This window comes from Anomaloglossus baeobatrachus, chromosome 6, assembly GCF_048569485.1.
Source record: "Anomaloglossus baeobatrachus isolate aAnoBae1 chromosome 6, aAnoBae1.hap1, whole genome shotgun sequence".
Taxonomy (NCBI): domain Eukaryota; kingdom Metazoa; phylum Chordata; class Amphibia; order Anura; family Aromobatidae; genus Anomaloglossus; species Anomaloglossus baeobatrachus.
The window spans coordinates 83,648,356-83,661,537 of record NC_134358.1 but is presented as its reverse complement, the minus strand read 5'-3'; the positions used below and the strand labels follow the sequence as shown (position 1 = coordinate 83,661,537).

The 13,182-nt window shown below is 45.4% G+C and overlaps 1 protein-coding gene across 1 annotated transcript in view; it reads left to right on the top strand.

Annotated features, from left to right (window-relative positions):
• VPS13B (vacuolar protein sorting 13 homolog B) overlaps positions 1–13,182 on the top strand; it is a 1,405,890-nt gene that overhangs the window by 1,024,469 nt on the left and 368,239 nt on the right. The window lies entirely within an intron of this gene.

Here is a 13,182-nt window from a genome sequence, read left to right as displayed (position 1 = left end):
TACAAGAGCTGCTATCTGTTCTTGCATGGTCAAGATTGCCTCCTCAGAATTAGAGATTCTCTGCTCTGTTTCTGTACGTCTATTTGAATGATCAGTCAATTGTTTCTGCATGGCGGCTAGTGATGTTTGTACGGCTGCCTCAATGGCTATTTTTATGTCTTTAGACAGGTGAGATGCCACTTCTATTGCCAATTTTTTATAATCCACATGGAACTCTTGTAATTGCTTATTTTGGCCAGCAGGTGGTGCTGTTTTCTTAGATCTTCTTGTTTGTGTTGAGCCTCTGCCTTCCTCTGGTGTCTTATAGAATTGAGATGGCAGTGGCTCTTGCTGCTTTTTGCCTCCTTTACAAGGTGTGCCAGAGATTGAGCTCCTCCTGTGGTGAGGTTGTCCCCCTCTGTTCTCTCTGCTCCGCTGGTTTACATTTTCCTCCAGCCCTCTTGTTCCTCCATATCCCCCCTCCATAACGCCAGCATCTTCCTCTCTCATCTCTCCCCCCACCTCCCCCTCATCCACTGTAAGCTGCCCTCCTCTGACCCCTGCATCCACCTGTCTCCAACGCCGCGTTCTTCTGACTCTTCAGCCGTGTCCTCCATTACTCTCCCGCTCCGACACAGCTCCATCACGTCTTTCCCCTGCACCTCTGGCTCCACCCCCGGCAGGCTCGCCGGCGCCTTATTCATCTCCTCCACTCCTCTCATGTCATGTCTGCAGCGTCGGCGCCTCTCCCGGGCCCCTCACCGCCGCTGGCGCTCCTCAGCAGGTACTGGTCCATTGCTGCCGACCTCCGCTTCCCAGCTGAGTCACTCTCGTCCCGATCTCTGGTGCGGGGGGGCTTCTGTCAGACTGTTTTTTCCAGGGGGTGGCGGGAGCTTCTCCTCTATGCCTCCACCTCAGCCAGGACCGGATCCGGAAGTCTTTCTGATATTTTTGAGTGACTCTAGTCCTAAAAATGCAGGAAAAAGTGCTCCAAAAACACTCAAAAGAAATCTTTCTATTCATTTCTATAGAAAAACAACTTGCTGTTCTTTGGTTAAGCCTTTTGAGCGTCTTTTAAACCTTTTAGGCTTTCAAAAATGATTGTCAAAGAAAAAAAAGTTAGTCATTTTTTGAAGTGCCTCCTGATGGAAAACCCTCCAAACTAAGGTACTCTCCAATCAATAGCCTACAAAAAATGCTTCAAGTACCACTCCAGTGGTTTTATTTAAATGTAAGTCCCATCCCCTGGTCTTACAGTCACCTGCCGCTGTCTTCATCTTTTTTCAGTGTTACTCCGGTCGGGCTCCAGTGATTTAGGACCTGCAGGCAGTTCCGATGTTTCATGCAGATCACCGGAGGTCACAACTCAATGCAAGTCTATGAGAGCCTCGTTCTGGCTTTCATAGAGTTGCATTAGGAGCTATGATGTAAGTTCTAACTTCCAGCCAGTCACACGTTCCCAGCACAAGATGGCACTGTGGGACCGTTGCTCTGCCGTAAAAGGATGGGTGAATATAAGAACAGGGGCAGGGGACTTACATTAAAAGTTCCAGCACTGGAAAAAAAACAACACTGGAGTGGTGCTTTCCGGAGAAAGAACTCTGCCAAAATGCTTGAAAAGTTTGGGAAAAGCTAAATTCCTCCAAAAGCTTCAGAAAAAGAGTTTCCACTAAAAAACTCAGAATGTTTGAATGCTAAAAGCTCAGTGTGAATGTTCCGCCCCCATGCCAGCAGCCGGGCTGCTCGGATCCGGATCCACGGTGGCTCGAGGGGTCTCTGGACCCAAGGGTCGTGTGGCCACTCACTAAAGATGGGCTATGTACAGGGGATGGTATGAACAGTTCGTGACGCCACCTGTGGTGTGTGGTAAGGTAGAGTACCACCGCTGCAGTTGGGAGTACCCAGTGGAGATGGAGAGGGCAGTTGGTGTTTAACCCCTCCACGAGTAGGGGGGATGCCCCGGGACTCTGTGATGGTAGGGGGAGCCGTGGGCTGTAGGCCTGGGAGACAGGAGGCAGAGAAACTCACAGTTGGTAGTCGTGGTGCTGGATGAGGCTGTGCTGATTTGGAGGTCAGTAAGCACACAGACTGTAATTAAACCAAACATCCTGCAGTACCGCTGCCGCTGAGGGGGAGCTCGTCCAGATGACCGTTCCCTATGATGTTGCTTGGTGTGTACCAGTCTATTCCGACCCTCCGGGAGCTCCTACCCCCTCAGCCCCTCACTCTCTGAGGGCTGCTCTCTCACGCTGTTCTGGGAGCTCCAACTCCCCAGCCTGCTCCCCCCCTGAGAGCTACTTGAGAGCCCACTGCTCTCCTTGCTCCCCTGCCGACGACTGCCCAGTCACCTCCCACCCAGTCTGCCTGACTCTAAGGTGGGTGGCCCCTTCTCTACTGGACCTACCCACTGGTGTGTGTGTGACTGGGGTTTGCATGCTGGTCTTAGCAACATCATTGGGTGGCACCTGGAACCAAGGGAGAGATGGATACTGCACGGAAAGGAAAATTGTGCAACACCCTGTGACGACCTGATAGGCCAGGGTGTCACATGAACATCCCCCAAGTCATCAGTAACTGCTTCCATTATTATTGCAGTTTAATGAGAATCGCTACTGGGACTGATAAAGTGTAGCGCAAAGAATAAGTTTAATTTCTTCCCAGCCATGTTTCTTTTATCCTTATTGGTCATTATTACACCAAATTCCCCTTTGTTTTGTTGCTTTGCACACCAGGTAATTTCCATTATCATGCCAGATATCCGAAGAAGGTTATTTCACCGATATTGTTTAATTTCGCATATACCATATGGAACCAATAGGAACATTTCCTAATGTGAATGCTTGGAAACTCTTACATTCAGAGTTAAGAGTACACATCCTTTCCTCATTAGCTGTAAAGTAGAGCGATTTTGGCACCGGTTCTATGTGGAAGCTTTGTGCTGCTTTTATATGAATTTTGTTTTTAGGCTTTGATGACACTGTTTAGAATAGGAAGTATCTAATAAGTCAAGCATTTTGTCTAATGTGCTGCCAGTATATTTAATATATGCCTGGAGGTCTGAAATACTATCTTCTTCACTACAGTAATATGCATTTAATTCTCGTCAAAGCAGAAGGTCGATCTTTTTAGAAAAAAGAAAAAAAAAAAGACTCAAAGTACATTTTTCGAATGGATTAATTTAGACCATCTGGCCGGGGGTACGAGAGTAATGTACAGTTGTTTTTTATGGTTTAATCATGATCATGTTAATGCACACCGGTAGCTAATTAAAGAAAACTTTTATTGTCTGCTTTAAATGGATTGTACAAGGAATACAAGCCGGGATCTGCTCATAGCACTCAATGATAAATGCTGCCTGTATAGTCACATGGGACATCACGTAAAAGCCGGGTCACTTTAAATGTTTACAGACCGATGGTTTTGGTTACTTGCTTTGTTCCCGTTTCACAGATTGAGCCTTTATTACCCTCTACGTTCCCCCGCAGGAACGCTGCATCTTTCGTATCAGTGCAACAGGTGATGGCCGGCACACGGGGACCGGGACTTAAGCCTCAGGCGCTGTTTGAAGTTGCTCGTTTTCCAGTAGTCTTTTTAACTAATTGCCATATTTTTTCACTGTACCCTCGGGAGAATGTTAATATACTCAATTAGTTTCAGAAGCCTGTATAATAGATCAATGTCTAGAAGATCCCAGCTCCTTTACACTTTTAAATTATGGTAAAACACTTGCCTTGTTGGGTTCTTTAATTACCAAAGGCCTTCCTTCATTAAACAAGTCATTCATCCCATGGCTACGGTACAAGGGGTCATTATGCCCTGTCGTGTAACGCTGAGTCCCAAGCATGTAGCTACACTTACCTTTATTCACTTCTTGGGTAACCACTTCTGTAATGCTACTTGCTGGAAAGGTTTTATAAATGACTTTTTAGGGCTTGAAAATGGAGAAAAAAAAATAGAGTTTATTTTGATACGGCATACATGTGGTTACACCTGGTAATATACGGGAGCTGTTCCTTCCACTGTTATAAAAGTGGGGGATATTCTTGACTTTACTATAGGGTTCTGTAAATTTGAGTTACACCCCTTTGTTAATTTCCTTTTCTCATCCAAACAATGCGCTTATTAATAAAAATATATGAACACAAAGATTTTTATTAATGGAGTGTTTCAGCAGATTTGACCCTGCAGTGCTGCAAAAGAAATCTGGAAAGCTGATACAACAGACCTTCGTGTGCGTACTTATATACAGGGGCGGAAATATCATTGGTGCAAAAACAAGAGTAAACGCAAGCTCGGCACTACCATACAAAAGGAATACACACAGGGGCAGACATATCATTGGTGCAACCTGTGCAGCCGCACAGGGGCACAACAGGTTGGGGGGCCTATTTCTACCTCCAAAACAGGTGGAATTGTGAATTTTGATGAGTTATTGGACTGAAAAGGGCCCATATACTGTTATTGCACAGGGACCCTTTTTGGTCTGTGTCTGCCAGTGAATAGATAAATGAATCACCGCAGTCCAAAGAGGAGGTTCTCAGCTGATTCAATTTCCCAGGCAAGGGAAAAATTGTAGATCCAAATAAGAAAGTAAATCAAGGCCCTCTCTTCAAAGTAAAAAGTCCAATTTTATTGGATATTTCTTAAAATATATCCCTGAATAGAGGACCGCAGTCACAGGGGGAGGGGGAAAGTGCAGGAGTGCAAACAGATGATTGCCATTTCTTTCTGATGTGCACTTCCACGGGTCTGTATCATTGATGCAACCTGTGTAGCCGAACATGGACTCAAGAGGTAAAGGGGCCCATTCTACCTCCAAAATCAGTGGAATTGTACATTTTCATGAGTTATTGACCTGCAGAGAGCCCATTTACTGTTTTTGCACAGTGGCCCTTTTCCGCCTGTGTCTGCCAATGCTTATGTAAGTGAAAAAGAGAAGGTTTAGTCGCCCTCACACGGCCATCACAAGTGCTGAAGAGGCTGTTCTTTCTGCTGGCTGCCACAGTCTGGGCTTTTTACACTACACTACACTATCCCCACCCCTCCTCTATGCATTTGAGAAACAGCTTTAGTATTTATCCATGAGACTTCTATAGACGTCACTCAAGAGCAGAGAGGTGGAGTTAGGGAGCATTCGGTGCCGAGAGTAAGAGATAGCTGTTCGGCTCTTTGTAGCTCAGCATAAGTGCCCCAAACTTATTTTTGGTTTTGCTGAAACTACCTACACAAACGTATGTTGCCACAGCTTTCCAAGTCTTCTTTCTAGTATTGTCAGCTGTTTGCGTCATCAGAGCTACCGACAGTCTTCCTTTAAAGGGAACCTGTCATCTCTGAAAACAATACTTTCCTGAAGATATAGGGTTAATCTGCGGGTCAGCATTGCAGTAAGTCCACCTTACTGAAAGCGTGGTTACCATGTGAAAATTAACTTCTTTCCTCTCAGGAGCCACCAGCTTTCAGTCATAGAGGTGTGCCCAGAGCAGCTACAGCCACTGCTTAGCACACTGTGGGAGGCAGCTGTAAGCACGGCCTGACGTTTTGATTGATTTACAGCTTGCTGTTCAGTGCAGATGTGTAGAGTGAGCTGCGTATAGTGAGTGGTGTTATGACCAATGACTGCAGCTGCTCCTTGCACACCCCATGACTGAAAGCCAGCAGGGAAGGAGGAATAAGTTCATTTTCTCTCAGTAAAGCGGTCAAGCAGCATTGTAACGCTATCAACCTGCAGATTAAGCCTATGTCTACAGGTAATTAGCATTTTCATAGGCGGCAGGTTCCGTTTAAAGCTCAAGGCTAGTAGAATTAAGGCAACTGTGTAGATAATTTGTTAAGGCTGATAAACTCAAACCAATCCACATCTCTGCCATACATTACTATATTGTTGTGTTTATTACTATACTAGGTTATGATAGAATATATTGTGAGGAATTTTGGTCCCAGGACTTTTCTTTTTGTCTATTTAAGCTTTAAAAGCTATCAACACATTGCAATGGTTTCTTTTCGTTTAATATTTCTTTATTATTTCAAAACTTTATATAACAGTGTACATAGATATTTCGTGTTGCCCAATTTTACACAATATGGAAAGGTTATAATATAACCTGGGCCTATGAGTCTCATACACATAAAGTACAGTAGAATTGTCACATATCTTGCACGAAATAATATCTATATGCTATCCCAAGTAACCTCAAGAACTAAATGTATGATAATCCTTTATCTTGTTCTATTTAGAATATGGAAGGCAACATCCTTCTGTAAAGTCTTGTAAATATGAACATGAAAACCTATGCATATCAATTAGAAGAAAAAAAAAGTAGAAAAAGATGAGAAGAGAAAAGGGGAAGGAAGAGCCGAGGAAATGGAGGAACGGGGAAGGGAGGGGAGGGGAGGTTCTGTGACGTGATGCCACACCGCCTTCTTATTGGGGAATCCAGCCCACCCCACCTCAACATTCATTGTGGTAAAGTACCCGTAAGCAGCCAGGTTTGGAATTGCTGTGTCTCTCTAAATTGGAGCCATGGGTACCAGGTAGAGAAGCATAGGGAGTCTCTCCCTTCATCGAAAGCTCTCATCTCCTCTAGACGTCGAAGGGTATCAACGGCCTCCACCCAGTCTGCTCTCCCCAGCACATACGTGGACCTCCAATGTTTCGGTATGATCTGCCTCATTGAAATCATGAAGTACGATAGCAGACCCCTCTTCACCTTGGAGATTGCTCCCGTATACATTGACAATAGAGCCACTTCCGGTGAGGGTGTCATTTCCGTGTGATGCAAATGGTTGTAGAGAGCAAAGACTTCTTCCCATAGCCCCTGTATCCCTGGACATGTCCACCAAACATGCAGCATTGTGCCCACCGAGGTGTGACACCTCCAACAAGTGTCCGGGACTTCTGGGAACATTTTGTGCAATCTAGCGGGTGTCCTGTACCACCGTGAGAGGATTTTATAATTGAGTACCTGCATTCTACAAGAAATAGTGGATTTGTGTGTTAAGTTAAATGACTTATACCACTGTGCTTTAGGGAAGGTCTGGCTCAGTTCTGATTGCCAATGCCTAACGTACTCCGGCAGGTCATCTCCCCCCCCCCCCCGGACACTGTTATGTTGTAGATTATCGAGACTGTGTGAGGGGGTGTTTCTTGGAGGAAACATAGTTTTTCAAATGGAGTCAGATCCCTATGAATCTCAGATCCCGGAGTCAGTGAGTCTATAAAACTGCGTAATTGCAGGTATTGAAACCAATGACTTGGTTCTCTCGGCCGCTCACCAATCAGGGACATCAATGATCTGCAACCCTGTTGGGTAATTTGCGACTTTGACTCGTGGGATTCCTCCTGTCGGCGTTGAAATCAGGCTAGGATGGGGCTCATGAAGCCAACACTGGAACGCGGGGTTGCCCACCAGTGGCGTCATAGGACCCGGTTCCTCTGTCAGTCCAAATCGCCTATTGGCCTTCCTCCACGCGGTAGCCAAAGATAAGAGGATCGGGGAAACTCCCAAAGTCTCCAGCCTGGTTCCAGATGGCAACCAGAACCAGATTCCTTGTGTCATAGTCTGGTTTAAATCACACTCAATCTCCACCCACAATTTTCTGTCTTTATTGTGAAGGAGATCCAGTATGCAGTTGCCCACTGCCGCAGCATGGTATGCTTTAAAGTCCGGTAGCCACACCCCTCCGTCCCAACGGGATTTATTTAGCATGGTATGTTTCAGTCGGGGTCTGGTACCGCGCCATATAAAATTGCTAATCATCTTCTTTAATTTGAGGAAGAAATTCTCTCCCAGGTTCAATGGAATGGTTTGAAACATATATATAGTATTTTGGGTAGAACATCCATTTTTATTGTGTTGACTCTGCCAAACCACGAGATAGGTAGGTTATGCCAAGCCATGAGGTCTTTTTGTATATTTTTTAGGAGGTCTGGGAAATTATAGTCATATAGGTCTTGGTGTTTAGGGGAAACCCTAATCCCTAGATATTTAATGTAATTACTGTTCCACTTAAAGGGGAAGGCTGATTTGAGGATATTCTCTTCTGCAGTTGGCAGCGATAAGTTTAAGATCTCTGTTTTTTGTAGGTTTACTTTAAAGTTGGAAAGTCTACCAAAAGTCTCAAACTCCTGTAATATAACAGGTAGGCTGATCCTCGGCTGTGTCACATATATCAAAAGGTCGTCCGCAAACAATGCCAGTTTATGGGATATTTGTCCTATCTGTATCCCTTTCACCGAAGGATTTTTCCTGAGCGCGTTTGCCAGGGACTCCATCACTAAGATATATAGGTATGGTGACAGGGGGCACCCCTGTCTGATGCCATTTCTAATATTAAATGGAGCTGACAGGCGTCCGTTTACGCCCACTTGCGCCGTTGGTTCGTGGTATAGTGCTTTTACCCATTGTAATAAGCGCGGACGGACACCGATTGCCCGCAGTGTGGCCTCTAGAAAACCCCAATGGACTCTATCAAATGCTTTTTCAGCATTCACTGTCAAGAGGCACATTGGGGTTTGGCGCTGACTTGCCTGAGCCACCAGAGACAGGGTTCTAATAGTGTTATCACGTGCCTCCCTCCCAGGCACAAATGCCACCTGATCTTTGTGTATCAGTTTGGGGATAAGGGGGCCTAATCTCAAGGCTATCATTTTAGAGTATAATTTAATATCCACATTTATTAGTGAGATAGGTCTGTAATTGGAACAAGCCATGGGGTCCCTACCAGGTTTTGGGATTACGGTGATTCGGGCTTGGAGTGTCTGTTTATGGAACTGGCATTTGTTAGTTATAGAGTTAAAAGCTGTCAACATTATAGGGCTACATGCCTCTCCACATATTTTGTAAAACCGGGGGGTGAACCCATCAGGACTGGGACATTTACCAACCTTAAGAGTTTTAATGGCATCGCTTAGCTCTGCATCTGAGAAATCCTCATCTAAGTCTCCAGCCTCCACATCCTCAAGGGGTCAGGTGCATATTTGTTGAGATATTCCAAAATGTCATGGTGTCTCGCATCAGATAATGGGGCATGTGGTGTTGGGATGTTGTACAGCTTAGCATAGTAGGTTCTAAATTCTTCTAATATGTCAGAAGTGGAGTGGATCTGGGTTCCTGTCTGCGAGTTTAACGCAAGTATTGGGGTTTGTGTATGTCTGGGGTGTAGGGTTCTAGCCAACAATCACCCACTTTTATCTCCAAACTCAAAAAAATTCCTACGAAATTTATCTCTGGCGCATAGTGTTTTTCGATCAAGGATAGATAGTATTTGGTGCCGGATGTTAGATATTTCTGTTTTAAGGATATCACTGGACCTGGATTTATTTATCGTTTCTTTGTGACCTAATTGCAGTAATAGCTCTTTTAGTTCCCTTGCATTTTCTTTTTTAATTCTGGCACCATGGGATATGCAAACCCCCCGAATCATACATTTCAGTGCCTCCCATTTGACCGGGGCAGGTGTGGGATCTGCCGCATGGTCTATTTTGAAGTTTGCAATAGTTTTATGGATATCCTCCAGACACTGCTCATTCTTGAGCAGATTGTCATTCAGTCTCCAAGTGTGTCCCACTCCCCTTCTGTCTCTTACCCCAACTTCCCCATATACTGGCGCGTGGTCGGACCAAAGAAAGACATCCATTGAACAGCCCGGGGATTTGTCTAGCAGGTCGTGAGAAATAAAGATGTGGTCCAATCTAGTGTAGCTATTATGAACTGTGGAATGAAAGCTGTAGTCTCTGACTCCGGGATGTAAGACTCTCCAAAGGTCAACTAATTTAAGGGATGTCAGTTCCTTTTCAATCTACGTAGTGCCGAGGAGGGGATAGCAGACCTACCAGAGGACGAGTCAAGAGCCGGGTCCAGTACGAGATTGAAGTCTCCTCCCAAAATGATACAGGTGCCATCCGCGAACTCTGCAAGTTTCTCCAGAGTCTCCAGTCCAAAGGATACCTGGGCTTGATTCGGAAAATAAATGGTAGCAATAGTGTAGGTGTTGTTTAAAAAAGATATTTTAATAAATAACCAACGTCCCTCCGGGCTGACGAGTGTGTCAAGAATTATTGGTTGGAATGTCTTGTGGAAGGCTATGGAAACCCCGCATACCTTCCTATCAGGGTGTGGGCTATGGAACCATATCGGGTAATTTTTGGTTTTACATTTAGGTGTATTAGAGGCTAAGAAATGTGTCTCTTGAAATAGGGCTATTTTAACTCCCTTCCTATGAAGGCGATACAAGATTTGACTCCTCTTTTCAGGTTTATTTAAACCTTTGGTATTATAGGTACAAAAGGTTAGGTGTGACATCAGAGAAGAGGGCGAGTAAGAGGTAGGGTAAACCGAAGGAAGAGGAAAAAGAGCAAAAAGGGGATAGCGAAGAAAGAAAAAAGCTAGATAGGCTAAGTAGGACTAGAGTGCCTACTGATCCTAAGTTTCTACTAATAGACTATTGTCTACTGTGGCACTCTGCCACGTCCCTAGTAGAGGTACGGGGAAGCCTACGGCCTGTCAGGGGCTCCCACGTTCCCACGGCAGAACCCTACAAGTATTATGAGTGTCAATCCACAAATTTAGTCAAGTATTGGTCAATCCCTGTTCTTTTCCCCCTCCCCCCCAAACCCAGCAATGTTTGGTACATTTCGAATATAGAACATATAAAACGTATGGCATTTAGAGGACACGAGACAACAAACTCAGCCCGAAGTGTAGTTAAACCAGAGCTCAATATCAGATTGGGAGAGGAGGAGGGGAGAAGAAAAAAAAAACCAAAAAAAAAAACCAGTATAAGACAGAGAATAGTGCGAGGCAGAGGGCCAGGAGGAGGCGGTGTGTGGTGAATTGGGTAATGGAAAGATGAAGTGTAAAGAGTGTGTGAGGGAGTGTGTATAAAGGCATGTCCCGGAAGAGGGGAGGGTGAAATAAGTGAGGGTAGCGTGGGGGCATATGCCCTTTGTGATTGTGCGTAGGGGGGGTTAAATTATAATGATCTGGTTGTTGTGAAGTACTGTGTGTATGGAGAGTGTGAGAAGATGAGCGGTATGGGGGAGGAAAGAAAGTGAGTAAGAAAGAGAGGGAGGGGAAAGAAGAAGAGGGAAAGGGGGGAGAAAAAAAAAAAAAGGGGAGGGGAAAGATCCTGATAAAGTTACGCTCTATAAACAGGTGAATAATCAAATATAATCAAAATGCGCCTCGTCCCCTGGTTCTTCTAGTAAGTTTTCTCCTTTTCTCCGGATGATCAACGGTGCACATCTCGGGGGGATCCTCCGGCTCGTCTGCTCTGGACTTGTCGCCATTGCTCCCTCGGTGTTAAGGGTGTGGGACCTCCCGGGGTTGGCCAATCTGGTAAGCTGATCATTGGCAGCTCAAAAGTCCCTAAGAAATTGGGTAGATCTCCCAAGGATCGGAGGACCGCCGACTTCCCATTTTTCTTTGCTATAAGTTGGAAAGGGTATTCCCAGCGGTATGGAATATCTTTATCTTTAAGGGACTGGAGTAGTGGTCTTAAGGCCTTGCGCAGTTGCAGTGTCCTTCGTGCTAGATCTGGTAGGACAATCAAGGGCGACCCTTTATATGTACCCGCTCCCTTATCTCTGCATCTTTGTAGTATGGCCTCCTTTTCTTTATAGAAGTGGATCCGACATATCACATCTCTTGGTCTGGCTGGATCAGGGGATTTGGGACCCAAGGATCTGTGGATGCGGTCTAGTTCTATGTGTTGTCCTGGATCACGTTGGAGAAGACTGGTGAAGAATTTTTGTACCCAGTCTTCCAGCTGTGATGGTTCCACTGCTTCTGTGAGGCCTCTGATCCTTAGATTATTTCAGCGGTGTCTGTTCTCGATGTCATCTAAATGGGTCAGAATGTCCTGTATCTGGACCGTATGTTCTGTTAGGACTTGTTGGTGTGATTCTATATGGGAAAATATCTGCTCCTGCGTCTCTTCTGTAGCTGCTACCCGCTGGCCAATCTGCTTGATCTCTGATTGTATAGAGGCCATGTCTTGCTTATGGGATTCTCTTAGTTTCCCCAGTAAAGAATCCATTTCCTGTCTGGTTGGGATGGATCTGATATGTGCTTTCCAGTCCCAGTCCTCCTCTTGAGTCTGTGCCTGGTCTGGTGTATTCTTTTCTCCCTTGTTTCTGCGGGTGGTGGTATTTAAGTTAGGGGATCTTTGCTCTTTAGATGATGCATGCAGTTGTAGTGGTGTTATAGGCTCCTCTCCGGGTGCTGCAGGTCTGTTCCCTATGACTGCTGGGGTCTGCAGTGATGGTGTGCTGTGGCCTTGTTCTGCCTGCAGCTCACTTAGGAATCGTTGCTGAGACTGGGGTGAGGGTTTTTCAATATTCCCCTCTGTGGTGCTCTGCTGCTGTATGTCTGGGCTTAAGGCTGGCATGTCTGCTCCCACCTGTTGAGGCTGTGAGGCCGCTCCGCTGCATGTCTGTTGAGCGTTACCTCCTGTCTCTCTGTCTGCCGGCGCCATCTTGTGAGCTGCTGCAGTGTCTGGCTGAGGAGCTGTGCCCCGAAGAAACGGGCGATATCGGTGCTTTCTCCTTCAGGGATTTGTGTGCCCGTCGCCCGCCCTCTCCTGCGGGCCATTACACCGACCTGGGACCCGGTGAGTGCCTGTGGATTCAGGTTTCTGCCGTGTGTCTGCGGGAGCTCCCTCTCTCTGCGTCCTAACACGCCATCGGCTAGCAACGCCCCCCATCGCAATGGTTTCTTTTAATTGTTCATTTGCTTCCTAAATGCAAAAATAAGCAACTTTCTAAATAGTCTGTATTACTTAATTGTTATGTTTACTTGTTTAATTTGCATGTTACTGTTACTTGCAAGCTATTACATTTGGTTACCAAGTCTTAAAGGGAATTTGTCACCAGCTTTTTGCTATGTAATCTGAGAGCAGCATAATGTAGAATGTGATACCCTGATTCCAGTAATATCACTTGCTGATCTGCATGCTATCGTTTTGATACAATCACAGTTTTCTCTGCTGTTGTCCTCTGCATGCTAAGCTCTATATAACCGGTCCACAGAGCTAATTGGCAGCTTTCTGTGCACACTGTATATTGACAGAAAGCTGCTAATCAGTGTTGAACACAGCAGTTGACTAGGAGGCACAAGACACCTTGTCCTCTAGGAATAACCTCCTGTTAATAAAACACTGATTTTATTAAAACAGGAATGCTACAGAGCAGTAAGTTTAGAAATT